A 16,238-nucleotide genomic window follows, 5' to 3' on the forward strand; every position below is an offset into this window, starting at 1 on the left:
ACTATGTGGAGCTCGGATCAATCAAAGCATATACATCATGAGAGAATACCGATAATATAACTATGACTACGTCAGGAGAAGACTTAAGACCTTAGCGTCCAGCCAATGCATAAATACGGTGCTGAGGACAGCTAGAAGTGGGAGCTCTCCCTCTGCCTCTACCATGGCCAGCTGGCGCATGTGAACCTGGCCCCGTAGGGCGTACAAATGCTGAAGATCCGACTGCTGACCCTGAAGGTTGGGTACTACCTCTGCCATGAATTGAGGGGCAATCACGCATGATATGGCCTGGCCGACCACATGAATAGCAAGCGTCTGAACCTGATTGGCACTGACCCCAATGCAACTTTCCACACGGGGAACATCGTGGTACGGGTGGCCTTGGCTGGCCTAAATCACCTCTAAACTGAGACCCCGAGTAACCCTGACTCGGCCCGGAATGAGTAGATTTGTCAAATCTCTACCCCGTAAACTGTGGAGGTGTACTGGTCGTAGGATAGCCTGAATGCCTGGGGAACTGTTGTCTGTGCCCGCCCCTGGACTCACTTATCGAACCCGAAGGTCTAGCCCTCTTGCTATGTCCCATGTCTTGCTCACGTTCATTTCTCCGCTGCTGTAGGTGTTCCTCTAATTCCTGAGCATGTGCCTGAATGCGTGCAATATTCATGACATCCTGAAGGGACGCAGTCAAGCATTTATCCATTAAGTGTGGCCCTAGGCCTTTCACGAACCGGTGCACCCGATCGCCCATATCCGCTACCATGGTCGAAGCGGAGACTATACTCTGTAGCACTCATGCTACCTTGCCTCAAATTCAAGAATTTATCGGCCCTAGCTCGCCGAACTTCTGGAGGCATACAATGACGGAGAAAAGCATCAACAAACTCTTGCCATACCGGTAGAGGTGTCACGACCCAACCCCGTGGGCCGCGACCAGTGCCCTAGCTGGGCACCTATACGTACCCGATACCCAAATTAGCATATTATCAGAATAATATTATAATAATATTAGTGGATGCCACAGAATTTATCAGCAAAAGCAGACTTGGCACACATAGGCTGATAAGGCCATCATAGAACAAAGTATCCCAAACATATGTACAGAACCCACACAGATGTATCCACAGACCTCTACAGAACATATCATAATCATAATACGGGACAGGGCCCCGTCATACCCTGAACAAAGTACATATCCAGATAGCAGTGACAGACTGTACCAAAAGATGGGCTCTGTAGAAGATAGCGCCCCAAATAGCAGAAATAGGATCCTAAACGTGTGGATCAGCGAACCTGTCGTCAGTACCTGCGCGGCATGAAAACGCATCCCCCGAAGAAAGGGGGTCAGTACGAAATATGTACTGAATATGTAAAGCGAAATCACAGAAGTCAAATCATAATGGTTACAGAAAATGAGTACAGAATCCAGAGTGTCAAATGCATATTTCCAAAACAGACAGAATGCGTACAGAAACATATGTCATATCATATCATATCCGGTCCCTGACACGGGACTCGGCAGACAGAATGTGGCCACCCTCCCGACGCTGGTGCCACTATACAGAGGAATCAGAAAAAGGGGCGTGGCCCCGTATCATATAATGTCATATCAAAATGGCCATACAGATCAGATCAGAATATGCGGACATGGCACATCATACTCCACAGACCCATGTACGCGTATACCTTCCCCCTCACATCGGGACGCGGCGAACAATGCAGAGAATTACGCTTGACAACATATCCTGGCCCGAGCTCAGTGTGGGAAACATTGGGACATCCACGAATGGAGTAGTGAGAGACTAATGCAATTTAAAAATATAATAAATGTTTTCAAAGACTCGATGAAGCGTATCAAAGACAAACAAATCCAATGGGGTCGGACGGAATCATAATAAATGTATTTCGGATATCATAATAAATTATAGAAGTATAACTTTCCCGAAGTCATTCCGAGTGTCAAAATAATTTATAATATTTAACAGAATATTTAAAATAATATTCGTTAAGCGATTAGTAGGGTAATTAAAACATTTCTTTCAAAAATCGCTTAAAAAGGAAGCTTTAACACATTAGGGGAAAAACCGTAAATAGCGGGCCCGCCTTGGGACAAACAAGGCGGCGGGCTCAAATTGTGCCCTCTAAGCATATAGTATCACCTAAAAAGGTTATACAAACATTCTATGACTTTCTGAATAATTTAGAGCAAAATTGCATAATTTCAGAAAAAGCGTATCAAAATGGTTCAATTCTACTGAAGGAAAAACAGAAATTTTGTCTTGCGGATTCCGAGGGCCAAGAGGTCCTTCGAGGCCCGGATCCGACCCTAACACACTAGGGCATGCCAAGGGAAGAATTGGGTTTGCTTTACATACCTTTCGCGCTCCTTAAGCCTTTCCAAACTCACTTCCCGTTTCGTCGAAAAACTGCAATTGGTCAAGTTTACCAATTGTGAATTATTAATGCCATTATTTCAACTTTAAGCATATTTGGCTACCGAAATTTCGGCAGCACTTCCCCTATACATATGACACCCCGAGAATTCAACTCGGCTATAAATCATCAACAACAACCCAAACGACAACAACAATATCAACAATGAACATTAAAAACACAAATATCCTTCAACTAGTCATTTTTCTCACAAGTTGACATAATCTTCAATTCAACCCAACTTTCAACTAAAATCAATAATTTCATATTCAACAACCATCATGATCATCACCATATAGTTCTAGAAACATTTCATATCGTTTTCCTTAAGATATACACTCGATATACATGATATACAATCTTCCGCCAAAATCATAACTTATGCAAAACATCAAATCTTTGGCATACAACTTCATAACAAGTTTCCAACTTCCAAATTCATCAATGGTCATCACAACTAACAACCAAACAACTTCATTTCCTTAATGTCGGAAAAACCATACTAAAACGACATAAGTTTCTACATTCCAATTCAATACAAACTTATATCATTCTAACTTCATTTACATATCAAGCATTACAACAACACTCCAATACTCTAAACAAACTTAATCCATTTCATTCCCAAGTCAAATATACCACACGGCCATATGCTATTTTTCTCCATTCAATCAAATTTATTCCACTTTCATTCTCAACATAAATTCCATCACATTCACAACTAGAATACAACATGAATTCTATACATTTTTGGCTATACAATATACAAATACACATGGCTACACATATATACCACACACCCACTTTGCAAACTTCCATTTCTCCATACAATCAACACATTTCTATATACTACAACCCAAACAAAACTCCATAACACAAGAATAAAGGATAAATTCTTACCTTTTCCTCTAGTCTTCTTTACTTGAATTTGTGATCACTTTGGTGAACCAAGGCCTCCTTTCTCCAAACCAACTACACCAAGTTGAAGAGGGGACTCAACTTAGTAAGGAAACCACAAAATACAAATTTCTAACACAAGATTTTTGGTGGTGAATTTTCCACACCAAACCCGAAATGCCTTCTTTTTTTTGCTCTTGTTTTGCTCTTCTTTCTCTTCTAAGTCTCTTGAACCTTCTAAGGGATAGTGATCCCTTTATAATTAATTAGCACATGGAAATATTCATTAAAGCCATGGGTTGGGCCTCACTTGGCCGGCCACCCCTTAAACATTGGGCCTAAATTTTTATTTTATTTTTTTGGGCCAACTCGGTTGGTCCCGAGTTGGGCCTAGCCCACTGACCTTTCGACCTTAAAACGTTCATAACTCCTTGTACCGACGTCACCTGGGAACCTACGACCTATGGATTGAAAGCTAATTCAATTATCTACAACTTCTATTTCAAGGTATTTTCGAAATTCCAAACTTACAATACAGTTTTTGCCCCCCAAAGTCAGGTCACCCGAAAACGTTTTCTTAAAAATATTCGTTTGGAGGGTTTCCACTTTGATTTGGTCCAAAGGTACTTCATCAGTTGTGTTTAAATTTACATATGTGATTCATATGACTTTTCAGATGTTCCAAAAAAAATCTCGGTATGTGGGCCCCACCCCAGCAGATGCTCCGAGGTTCAAAAATACGGGATATAACATCCTCCCCCCCTTTAGAACATTCGTCCTCGAATGTTAAGTTAATCTCATAGGGTTTGAAAATACTTTGGGGGAGTTCATGTTTACAGACATCACATATGACACACGATTGATATTGGAATAAATTAAAGCAGGGATTTAAGGTTACCTGTGGGTATAGAGAACAAATGAGGATATTTCTTCTTCATTTCCTCTTCGGCCTCCCATGTCATTTCCTCCCTATTATCGTTCCGCCACAGTACCTTAACAGAGGCTACATCTTTATTCCGAAGCCTCCTTACCTGACGATCCAAAATAGATATGGGCTGCTCCTCGTACGATAGTTGCTCCGTCACCTGAATATCATCAGCAGGAAATATTCTAGAAGGGTCACCGACGCATTTACGAAGCATAGAGACATGAAATACCGGATGTACCGCTTCCAAATCAGATGGCAAATCTAGCTCATAGGCGACATTTCCAGTTTTTCGAACAATCTGATAAAGCCCAATATAACGCGGATTGAGCTTACCCTTTCTGCCGAACCGCATCAAGCCTTTCATAGGCGATACCTTCAGGAATACCCAATCGCCTACCTGAAACTCCAACGGTCGATGCCGTTTATCCGCGTATGACTTCTGTCGACTCTGGGCTGCCAACAGTCGCTCCCGAATAAGTTTTACCTTGTCCACGGCCTGCTGGACCATATCTGGGCCAATCAACTCTGACTCGCCAATATCAAACCAGCCAATCGGCGATCTGCATTTCCTGCCATATAGAGCCTCGTACGGAGCCATCTGGATGCTGGAATGGTAACTGTTATTATATGCAAACTCAATCAATGGCAAGTGATCATCCCAGCTGCCTCTGAAATCAATAACGCAGGCCCGCAACATATCCCCCAGCGTCTGTATAGTGCGCTCGGCCTGCCCGTCGCTCTGAGGATGAAATGCGGTGCTCATACTCACCTGAGTCCCTAGTCCCTCCTGAAAAGATCTCCAGAAATGCGCCGTAAACTGGGCGCCTCTGTCAGAAATAATAGATATAGGAACTCCGTGAAGCTTCACAATCTCTCTAATATAGAGCCTGGCATAATCCTCGGCGGAATAAGTAGTCCTGACGGGAAGAAAATGGGCTGATTTCGTCAGCCTATCAACAACGACCCAGATGGAATCATACTTCCATGGAGTGCGAGGCAAACCTGTAATTAAGTCCATATTAATAACCTCCCACTTCCAAGTCGGGATTTCCATCTCCTGCAACAGTCCACCCGGCTTCTGATGCTCAATCTTGACCTGCTGACAATTAGGGCACTGGGCGACGAACTCTGCAATATCCCGCTTCATGCCGTCCCACTAGTATAAGCATCGGAGATCATGGTACATCTTCGTAGACCCAGGATGGACCGAATAGCGAGCATAATGTGCCGCGCTCATAACCTGCTGCCGAAGGCCTGCAATATCAGGTACACACAACCTGCCTCTGTATAACAAAGTACCATCCGGTGAAAACTCGAACGGAGTCCTCTCCTTATCATAGGCTGTGTCCCTGTACTGAGCTAAGACAGGATCTTCGTATTGACGCCGCTTAATATCGTCCCTGAGGGATGACTCAGAAACCCCTCGAACAGAAATCCGTGTATCTCCAGAATCGGCCAGACGAACCCCGAGACTAGCCAACTGCTGAATATCACGGGCTATCTCTCTCCTGTCTGGCTGTAAATCGGCTAAACTGCCCATAGACTTCCGACTGAGCGCATCGGCAACAACATTAGCCTTACCCGGATGATACAGAATATCCACGTCATAATCTTTCAGAAGCTCCAGCCACCTCCGCTGTCGCAAATTAAGCTCTCTCTGCCTGAAAATATACTGGAGACTCTTATGATCAGTATAGATATCCACATGAACGCCATATAAATAGTGTCTCCATATCTTCAGAGCATGAATCACCGCTGCGAGCTCCAGATCGTGGGTAGGATAATTCTTCTCATGCTTCTTGAGCTGCCGGGAAGCATACGCTATAACTCTGCCATGCTGCATCAATACACAGCCCAACCCCATGCCAGAAGCGTCACAATAAATAACATACCCGTCCGGTCCCTCTGGAAGAGTCAGAACTGGGGCTGTAGTCAGCTTCTCCTTCAGGAACTAGAAGCTCCGTTCACAAGCGTCAGACCACAGGAACTTAGCTCCCTTCTGAGTCAGCCTTGTCAAAGGCGCTGAAATCGAAGCAAACTTCTCCACAAATCTCCTGTAATAGCCTGCTAACCCCAGGAAACTGCGTACCTCTGTGGGTGTCGTAGGTCTGGGCCAATTCTTCACGGCCTCAATCTTCTGTGTGTCCACCCAGACACCATCAGCTGCAATAATATGCCCCAAGAAGGCCACTGAAGACAGCCAGAATTCGCACTTAGAAAGTTTCGCATATAACTTCTGATGTCGGAGTACCCCTAATACCGATCTCAGATGATCTGCGTGCTCCGCCTCAGACCGAGAATAAACCAGGATATCATCAATGAATACAATTACAAACATATCCAAGAATGGCCTGAATACCCGGTTCATCAAATCCATGAATATTGCGGGAGCATTTGTCAGCCCAAAAGACATAACCCTGAACTCGTAATGCCCATATCGGGTCCGGAAAGCTGTCTTAGGGATATCGGCCTCTCGTACTCGCACCTGGTGGTAACCGGATCGAAGATCTATATTCGAAAAACACTTAGCGCCCTGCAGCTGATCAAACAAATCATCAATCCTGGGGAGGGGGTATTTATTCTTTATAGTTACCTTATTCAGCTGCCGATAATCAATACACATACGCAGCGACCCGTCCTTCTTACGCACAAATAATACCGGGGCTCCCCAAGGCGAAGTACTGGGTCTGATGAAGCCCTTATCCAACAAATCTTTCAGCTGCTCCTTCAACTCCTTTAATTCTGCAGGCGCCATTCTATACGGAGGAATAGAGATAGGCTGAGTGTCTGGGAGTAAATCAATAGAGAAATCTATCTCCCGCTCTGGAGGAAGACCTGGAAGCTCGTCGGGGAAAACATCTGGAAACTCATTAACCACGGGGACTGACTGAAGTGTCGGCGTCTCTGCGTCCAAGTCTTGCACCCGTACCAGATGATAGATATAACCCTTTCTAATCATTTTCTTTGCCTTAAGGTATGAAATAAACTTACCTTTCGGCGATGCTGTATTTCCAGCCCAATCTAAAACTGGCTCCCCGGGAAACTGGAAGCGAACCACCTTATTCTGGCAGTCAACATTAGCATAACAGGAAGCTAGCCAGTCCATACCCATAATAACATCAAATTCAGTCATATCTAACTCTACCAGATCTGCCTTAGTATCACAGCCACATACAATCACAGAATAGTCTTTATAAACCTGTTTCGCTACAATAAAGTCCCCTATTGGTGTGGCTACCTCAAATGGCTCTATAGGTTCAGACATAATACCAATTTTACCGGCAACAAGAGGTGAAATATATGATAAAGTAGAACCTGGATCAATTAATGCATACACAGACCGAGAGAAGACCAATAAAGTACCTGTAACGACATTAGGAGATGCCTCCTGATCCTGGCGGCTGGCCAAAGCATAAATACGGTTCGAAGGACCGCTAATACCAGAAGCTCCACCACGGCCTCTGCCGCGACCTGCTGGTGCCGAAATACCCTGCCCCGTAGGGCGCATAGCCACTGACGAAGATGAAGACCCAGCGGCTGATCCGGCAGGCTGCGCTGCACCACCCGAACTACCCTTATACGGGCAATCTCTCACAGAATGGCCCTGACGGCCACAAGAAAAGCATGCACCGGTGGCTCTGTAGCACTCTCCCGTATGGTATCTGCCGCAAAAAGAACACTGAACCCTGGGTGGCCTCATCTGACCAGAACCCCTATCTGTCCGCGAACCTGAAGCCCTGGAGCTCTGGCCTGCTCCTGAATACCCTGGGCTATCGAATCTGCGACCTGCAGGCTGGGGAGGCGCGCTCTGCGCCGGCTGAGATGAAAATCTGCTAGGCTGCTGCGGCTGTTGGGGTTGTCTGCCCCGAAAATCTCCAGATGACCTGGCCCTCTTGGGCTGTCTCCGATCCTGGCCCCTGTCAGGCTGGTGTCCTCCTCTGCCCCGATCCTCCATGCCCTGGGCATGGGCCTGGATACGGGCAATGTCCATACCGGGCTGAGCAGCCAATACTAAGCAGCTATCAACAAAATACCGATCCAGCCCCATAATATATCTATGCATCCGGTCCGCCATAGTAGCCACCACAGTAGGTGCATATCGGGCCAAGGAATCAAACTCCAAACTATAGTCCCGAATACTGCGGCCTTTCTGCCTCAATAATAAGAATCTATCAGATCTGGCTCGTCGCAACTCTGGGGGCAGAAAATGTCCAAGAAATGCCTGAGAAAAATCGCCCCAAACTGCTGGAGGAGCGCCGTCCCCCCTGGATAGCCCCCATTACTCGTACCAGTTTGCCGCCACATCATATAACCGGTACGAAGCTAACGCGACTGACTCTATCTCGGAAGCATTAATCAAATCTAGAGTGCGTCGCATCTTCCTAATAAACTCCTCAGGATCCTCCTTGGGCTTTGTCCCGAAGAACTCTGGAGGGTTACAAGTCAAAAACTCACGGGCTCTCGAACTATCACGCCTGACTGCCCGGTCACCTCCCAGTCCATGCCCCTGAACCTGCCCTGCCACAAGTCTAGTCAGCAACTGGACTGCCTCCATCATAGACTGATCCTCAGTGCCTGGCCGTGGAGCTGGAGGCTCAGGTACTGGAACTGCGGGAGCTGGCGGTGGAGCCGTCCCCCGATCTGCAGCTACGGCTGCCCCAATCTCCTCCACGAGTGGCGGTGTAGAAGAACCCTCTGTCTGGGGCAAAGTCTCCGGAGTAATATATACCTGGGGCCTGGTAGTCCTCTGGACCCGGCTAGTCTCTCCTACGGCAACTGACTTGGCCTTTTGGGCCGCTGTCGCTTTTTTTGGAGGCATATCTGCAAATATAGCCACTCGTTAGGAAGGAATCATCCTGATAACACAGCTCTATCGCACGATCTAAGACAGAAAGAAGGGTAGTATCCTAAATGACCTGTAGCCTCCTGTTTATAGGTGTGGTGCACAACACACCGATAAACAAGACTCTACTAGACACGGTCTGTGGACATTCCGAGGACGAACCGCTCTGATACCACTTTTGTCACGACCCAACCCCGTGGGCCGCGACCAGTGCCCTAGCTGGGCACCTATACGTACCCGATACCCAAATTAGCATATTATCAGAATAATATTATAATAATATTAGTGGATGCCACAGAATTTATCAGAAAAAGCAGACTTGGCACACATAGGCCGATAAGGCCATCATAGAACAAAGTATCCCAAACATATGTACAGAACCCACACAGATGTATCCACAGACCTCTACAGAACATATCATAATCATAAGACGGGACAGGGCCCCGTCATACCCTGAACAAAGTACATATCCAGATAGCAGTGACAGACTGTACCAAAAGATGGGCTCTGTAGAAGAGAGCGCCCCAAATAGCAGAAATAGGATCCTAAACGTGTGGATCAGCGAACCTGTCGTCAGTACCTGCGCGGCATGAAAATGCAGCCCCCGAAGAAAGGGGGTCAGTACGAAATATGTACTGAATATGTAAAGCGGAATCACAGAAGTCAAATCATAATGGTTACAGAAAATGAGTACAGAATCCAGAGTGTCAAATGCATATTTCCAAAACAGACAGAATGCGTACAGAAACATATGTCATATCATATCATATCCGGTCCCTGACACGGGACTCGGCAGACAGAATGTGGCCACCCTCCCGACGCTGGTGCCACTATACAGAGGAATCAGAAAAAAGGGCGTGGCCCCGTATCATATAATGTCATATCAAAATGGCCATACAGATCAGATCAGAATAGGCGGACATGGCACATTATACTCCACAGATCCATGTACGCGTATACCTGCCCCCTCACATCGGGACGCGGCGAACAATGCAGAGAATTACGCTTGACAACATATCCTGGCCCGGGCTCAGTGTGGGAAACATTGGGACATCCACGAATGGAGTAGTGAGAGACTAATGCAATTTAAAAATATAATAAATGTTTTCAAAGACTCGATGAAGCGTATCAAAGACAAACAAATCCAATGGGGTCGGACGGAATCATAATAAATGTATTTCGGATATCATAATAAATTACAGAAGTATAACTTTCCCGAAGTCATTCCGAGTGTCAAAATAATTTATAATATTTAACAGAATATTTGAAATTATATTCGTTAAGCGATTAGTAGGGTAATTAAAACATTTCTTTCAAAAATCGCTTAAAAAGGAAGCTTTAACACATTAGGGGCAAAACCGTAAATAGCGGGCCCGCCTTGGGACAAACAAGGCGGCGGGCTCAAATTGTGCCCTCTAAGCATATAGTATCACCTAAAAAGGTTATACAAACATTCTATGACTTTCTGAATAATTTAGAGCAAAATTGCATAATTTCAGAAAAAGCGTATCAAAATGGTTCAATTCAACTGAAGGAAAAACAGAAATTTTGTCTTGCGGATTCCGAGGGCCAAGAGGTCCTTCGAGGCCCGGATCCGACCCTAACACACTAGGGCATGCCAAGGGAAGAATTGGGTTTGCTTTACATACCTTTCGCGCTCCTTAAGCCTTTCCAAACTCACTTCCCGTTTCGTCGAAAAACTGCAATTGGTCAAGTTTACCAATTGTGAATTATTAATGCCATTATTTCAACTTTAAGCATATTTGACTACCGAAATTTCGGCAGCACTTCCCCTATACATATGACACCCCGAGAATTCAACTCGGCTATAAATCATCAACAACAACCCAAACGACAACAACAATATCAACAATGAACATTAAAAACACAAATATCCTTCAACTAGTCATTTTTCTCACAAGTTGACATAATCTTCAATTCAACCCAACTTTCAACTAAGATCAATAATTTCATATTCAACAACCATCATGATCATCACCATATAGTTCTAGAAACATTTCATATCGTTTTCCTTAAGATATACACTCGATATACATGATATACAATCTTCCGCCAAAATCATAACTTATGCAAAACATCAAATCTTTGGCATACAACTTCATAACAAGTTTCCAACTTCCAAATTCATCAATGGTCATCACAACTAACAACCAAACAACTTCATTTCCTTAATGTCGGAAAAACCATACTAAAACGACATAAGTTTCTACATTCCAATTCAATACAAACTTATATCATTCTAACTTCATTTACATATCAAGCATTACAACAACACTCCAATACTCTAAACAAACTTAATCCATTTCATTCCCAAGTCAAATATACCACACGGCCATATGCTATTTTTCTCCATTCAATCAAATTTATTCCACTTTCATTCTCAACATAAATTCCATCACATTCACAACTAGAATACAACATGAATTCTATACATTTTTGGCTATACAATATACAAATACACATGGCTACACATATATACCACACACCCACTTTGCAAACTTCCATTTCTCCATACAATCAACACATTTCTATATACTACAACCCAAACAAAACTCCATAACACAAGAATAAAGGATAAATTCTTACCTTTTCCTCTAGTCTTCTTTACTTGAATTTGTGATCACTTTGGTGAACCAAGGCCTCCTTTCTCCAAACCAACTACACCAAGTTGAAGAGGGGACTCAACTTAGTAAGGAAACCACAAAATACAAATTTCTAACACAAGATTTTTGGTGGTGAATTTTCCACACCAAACCCGAAATGCCTTCTTTTTTTTGCTCTTGTTTTGCTCTTCTTTCTCTTCTAAGTCTCTTGAACCTTCTAAGGGATAGTGATCCCTTTATAATTAATTAGCACATGGAAATATTCATTAAAGCCATGGGTTGGGCCTCACTTGGCCGGCCACCCCTTAAACATTGGGCCTAAATTTTTATTTTATTTTTTTGGGCCAACTCGGTTGGTCCCGAGTTGGGCCTAGCCCACTGACCTTTCGACCTTAAAACGTTCATAACTCCTTGTACCGACGTCACCTGGGAACCCACGACCTATGGATTGAAAGCTAATTCAATTATCTACGACTTCTATTTCAAGGTATTTTCGAAATTCCAAACTTACAATACAGTTTTTGCCCCCCAAAGTCAGGTCACCCGAAAATGTTTTCTTAAAAATATTCGTTTGGAGGGTTTCCACTTTGATTTGGTCCAAAGGTACTTCATGAGTTGTGTTTAACTTTACATATGTGATTCATATGACTTTTCAGATGTTCCAAAAAAAATCTCGGTATGTGGGCCCCACCCCAGCAGATGCTCCGAGGTTCAAAAATACGGGATATAACAGGAGGTGCATTGGCTCCCCGCGAAGCCATCCAAACTGTATACCACTGGATTGAGACATCCCTCAACCTATACGACGCTAGCTCTATCGACTCAGTGTCTGAAGCATGTATCAATCGGAGCATCCTCAACATACCGTCTATGAAGTCCTGAGGATCCTCCTCCGGTCTCGACCCAAAGAATTCCGTCTATAAAGTACTGGATTGTAGCCTTTTTCTTTTTAGGCATCTCTGAAATACACAACACACGATTTAGGAGCAAGAATTTCCTACATCATAGCTCTATCGCACGATTCTTATGAAGAAAGAAGGTCATATATTCCTAAAATGTCCGCAGTTTCTTGTTTATAAGTGTGGCACGCAACACACCCATAACCAAGACTCTACTAGACACGGCTCGTAGACACACCCTAGGACTGAACTGCTCTGATACCACTTTTGTCACGACCCGACTCGGGGCCGCGACGAGCACCCGGTGCTAGCCCACCCGAGCACCCTCTTAGCTTACACTTATACTTACATCTAGGCAAGCCACATAATTATACATACATTTCCATTCATTCGTCAACTAGTCCCAATTGGACAACAGTACATTTATATCACCATAGGCATCTATGCCACATCAATGTACATGGGCCAACGTGGCCGACAAAATGATACACAAAACATAGGCCGACAAGGCCGGACATGTCTAACCATATACACATGACTACGAGCCTCTAGGAAGAGTATAACACATCACATGAGCGGGACAGGACCCCGGTATGCCCATAATTATATACACAAAAGAATAAGTACCCAAAAGCTATGGCTCCGAAGGAAATGGAGCTCCTCTATGTAATCTCTGAATAAGCTGCTATGGATCAAGTATGTCTCCCTGTGCACCTGTGGGTATGACGCAGCGTCCACAAACAAAAGGACGTCAGTACGAAGAATGTACTGAGTATGTAAAACATGATCAACATCAATATAGAAGCATCATAGACAATATATGAAGTGGCATAGGAGGGAAGACAATAATATCATCATCATGGCACTTACCTGCCATTCATAGGGACTTTCCATTTCTCATGCGTATTTCATAATAGTGCTCGTATTCGTATACATGCCCCTATTCACATTCATATACATAGTCTTTTCACATTCATATTCATATTATATACATAGCCATACACTTATATACATACATAGCGTACCCGACCATAAGGTTTGGCGTTTCATACATACTTGGCCAACCAAGGCTCAATGTTATTTCTACCTGGCCCTACCAAGGCTTCAGGGTTATCCGTACCATCTGCAGATGTGTGCGCGCGTTACGTAATCATATACATACATATATATATACATCCATATACATATATTCTACCCGGCATTATAAGCTCGGGGTGTCATTATAGCCCTTCATAGGCACATGTGAATATAATAGCCCGTAGGAACCTTTAGCATCATTATCATTATCATCGTCATCACTATCATCATCGTTTTCGCTACATCTCTATGTTATGCTTACTCGTCAATGGGGTGCGTAGTACATTCGTAGCACGTATCGAGGGTCGTGAGCTTATGAGCTCGGAGTGTCAATCACTTGAATACAACATACTCATATAGAGGATTTAAGATTTTGTCCAAGGAACCATGCCTTATGAAAGAAGGGTTAGCCTTACATACCTTTTCGTCGGACTATTCTACACTTGCACGCTTCTTTCCAATGCTAGCGTCTATACCTTCATTAATATCATAACAATGGCCATTAGTAATTTACGTTATCCACATTATTTAGACTCCTTAATTTGCCTCTAATTCACCTATATTCATGGTCATAACATCCAACTTCGTCCATTCGCCTAAAGTGTCTAGTTCATGATCTTAGTACCATTTATAATGCATTCATATCACAACACAACAACATTCATGATGCAATTCAAACTATTCCTCAAAATGCCACTATTCATCATTCATGATTTACTTGACCATATTTTCTACAATCCATGTATTTCAACTCTTCAATACCTTAAACATCATGTAAAAATCATGAATCTTACATTAGAAGTTGTAGGAACAAGCTTTAGTTAATAATACTCCATTTTGAGCAAAACCCTAGTTTTTCTCCATTTGCATTTCTTGACTTGAATGGTATTTAAACGCTTGCTTACACTTGCTTCACTTGTTTATGTTGTTGGTGACTTATAATCCTTGAAAACTTATGAAATAAATGTAGAGAGATGATTCTAGAGAGAAGTGGTGTAGTGTAGAAATGAAATAAAACAAGTCTTGGTCCTTATATTTAATGAACTGAAAATTTGTGCTGGGGTGAACAGTGGTCGTCCATGGAGGTTTACGGTCCGTATTTCAATTTACGGACCGTCCCTCGTGGTCGTCTTTAACCTTAAGCAGCGCCAGAAACTTTAGGCTGCATGCATGGTGATTTACGACCATGGTTTACGGGCCGTAATTCACTTTGCGGTCCGTCCTCATGGTCGTATTTTACCATTTCTCCACTGGGCAGAAAGTCGAAGCCTTGCATGGCAGTTTACGGACCGTATACCAATTTATGGTCCGTATTTTTCACTTTACGACCACTGGGCAGTTTTGCCAACTTTCAACTTTTCAAATTTCTCGACTTTTCATTCTAATCATTCTCGTCCATTTACGCACATTGCTCATGAAACATTATACACTTGCACTCCTCGCACACATCACTAGTTCACTCACTTGCGTATCAACGGGAAATTTTTTGAGGTGTAACAAGTAACCTCTCCTGAATAAACTTCACTTTATCAACAGCCTGCTAAACCATGTCTGGGCCTATTAATTTAGTCTCACCAACATCAAACCAGCCAATAGGTGACCTGTACTTCCTCCCATACAAGGCCTCATACGGTACCATCTGAATACTCAAATGGTAGCTATTATTATAGGCAAACTCGATAAGTGGCAAATGATCATCCCAGCTACCTCTGAAATCAATAATGCAGGCCCGTAACATATCTTGTAGTGTCTGAATAGTACGTTCGGCCTGTCCGTCAGTCTGACGGTGGAATGCTGTGTTAAGACTCACTTGTGTCCCCAATCCTTCCTAGAATGATCTCTAGAAGTTAGCCGTAACTGAGCTCCTCTGTCGGAGATAATAGTTGTGGGGACCCCGTGAAGTCTCACTATCCCCTTGAGGTATAACCCAGCATAGTCCTCAGTGCTAATTCTGTCCCGATAATTTGGTTCAAACCATGTTTCACCTTTCCTTGTCACACCCACATTGTTGTTACTGAATTCTTACTCGTCTTATCAAGTACACGCTTGGTCTCATTCTTAAGATACAAATATTCGTAGATTGCATAACTATTCTTGTACAACTTGTATAAAGTATATCCAATCTTAGTCATAGTACCTTTCTCCTCCTAGTTCATCCTGTTTTGCATATCTTATTTATACTAAAACTCAGTTGCGGTCTATCTTATCATACTCCCTTCCCTTCCTTCATTCTCCATTTGATTTTCTCACATCCTACTATAGGAGATTTCCTATCCTTCCTCCTTTGCTACTTATAAGTTATAGTATTATTAGCAAGTAACCCCATTGACAGCGCCTTAACCTCTAATCTAGTATTGCATTGCTATCCCTTGTAGTATCTCCTAAGTTATTCGTTACCATTCTCTTGTCATATTCTGCCTTTTTATAAGCACCCCCTTTGTAATGCCATATTATTCGAGATCTTTACAGATGCTTTTCCGCACCTTCTCAAATACCATCTTGACTTCCATCCATTCATTACTAGCTTTCAGGTCTTA

The 16,238-nt window shown here is 43.4% G+C and overlaps 1 long non-coding RNA gene across 1 annotated transcript; it reads right to left on the bottom strand.

Annotated features, from left to right (window-relative positions):
• Positions 1-1,197: 1,197 nt before the first annotated feature.
• Positions 1,198-3,406, bottom strand: LOC132605537 (uncharacterized). The gene is made up of 3 exons (XR_009569210.1): positions 3,334-3,406; positions 2,376-2,426; positions 1,198-1,306 (listed from the first exon to the last, which is right to left on the bottom strand). It is a non-coding gene; the product is annotated as an uncharacterized LOC132605537 (long non-coding RNA).
• Positions 3,407-16,238: the final 12,832 nt, after the last annotated feature.

This window comes from Lycium barbarum, chromosome 8 (genome assembly GCF_019175385.1).
Source record: "Lycium barbarum isolate Lr01 chromosome 8, ASM1917538v2, whole genome shotgun sequence".
NCBI classification, from domain to species: domain Eukaryota; kingdom Viridiplantae; phylum Streptophyta; class Magnoliopsida; order Solanales; family Solanaceae; genus Lycium; species Lycium barbarum.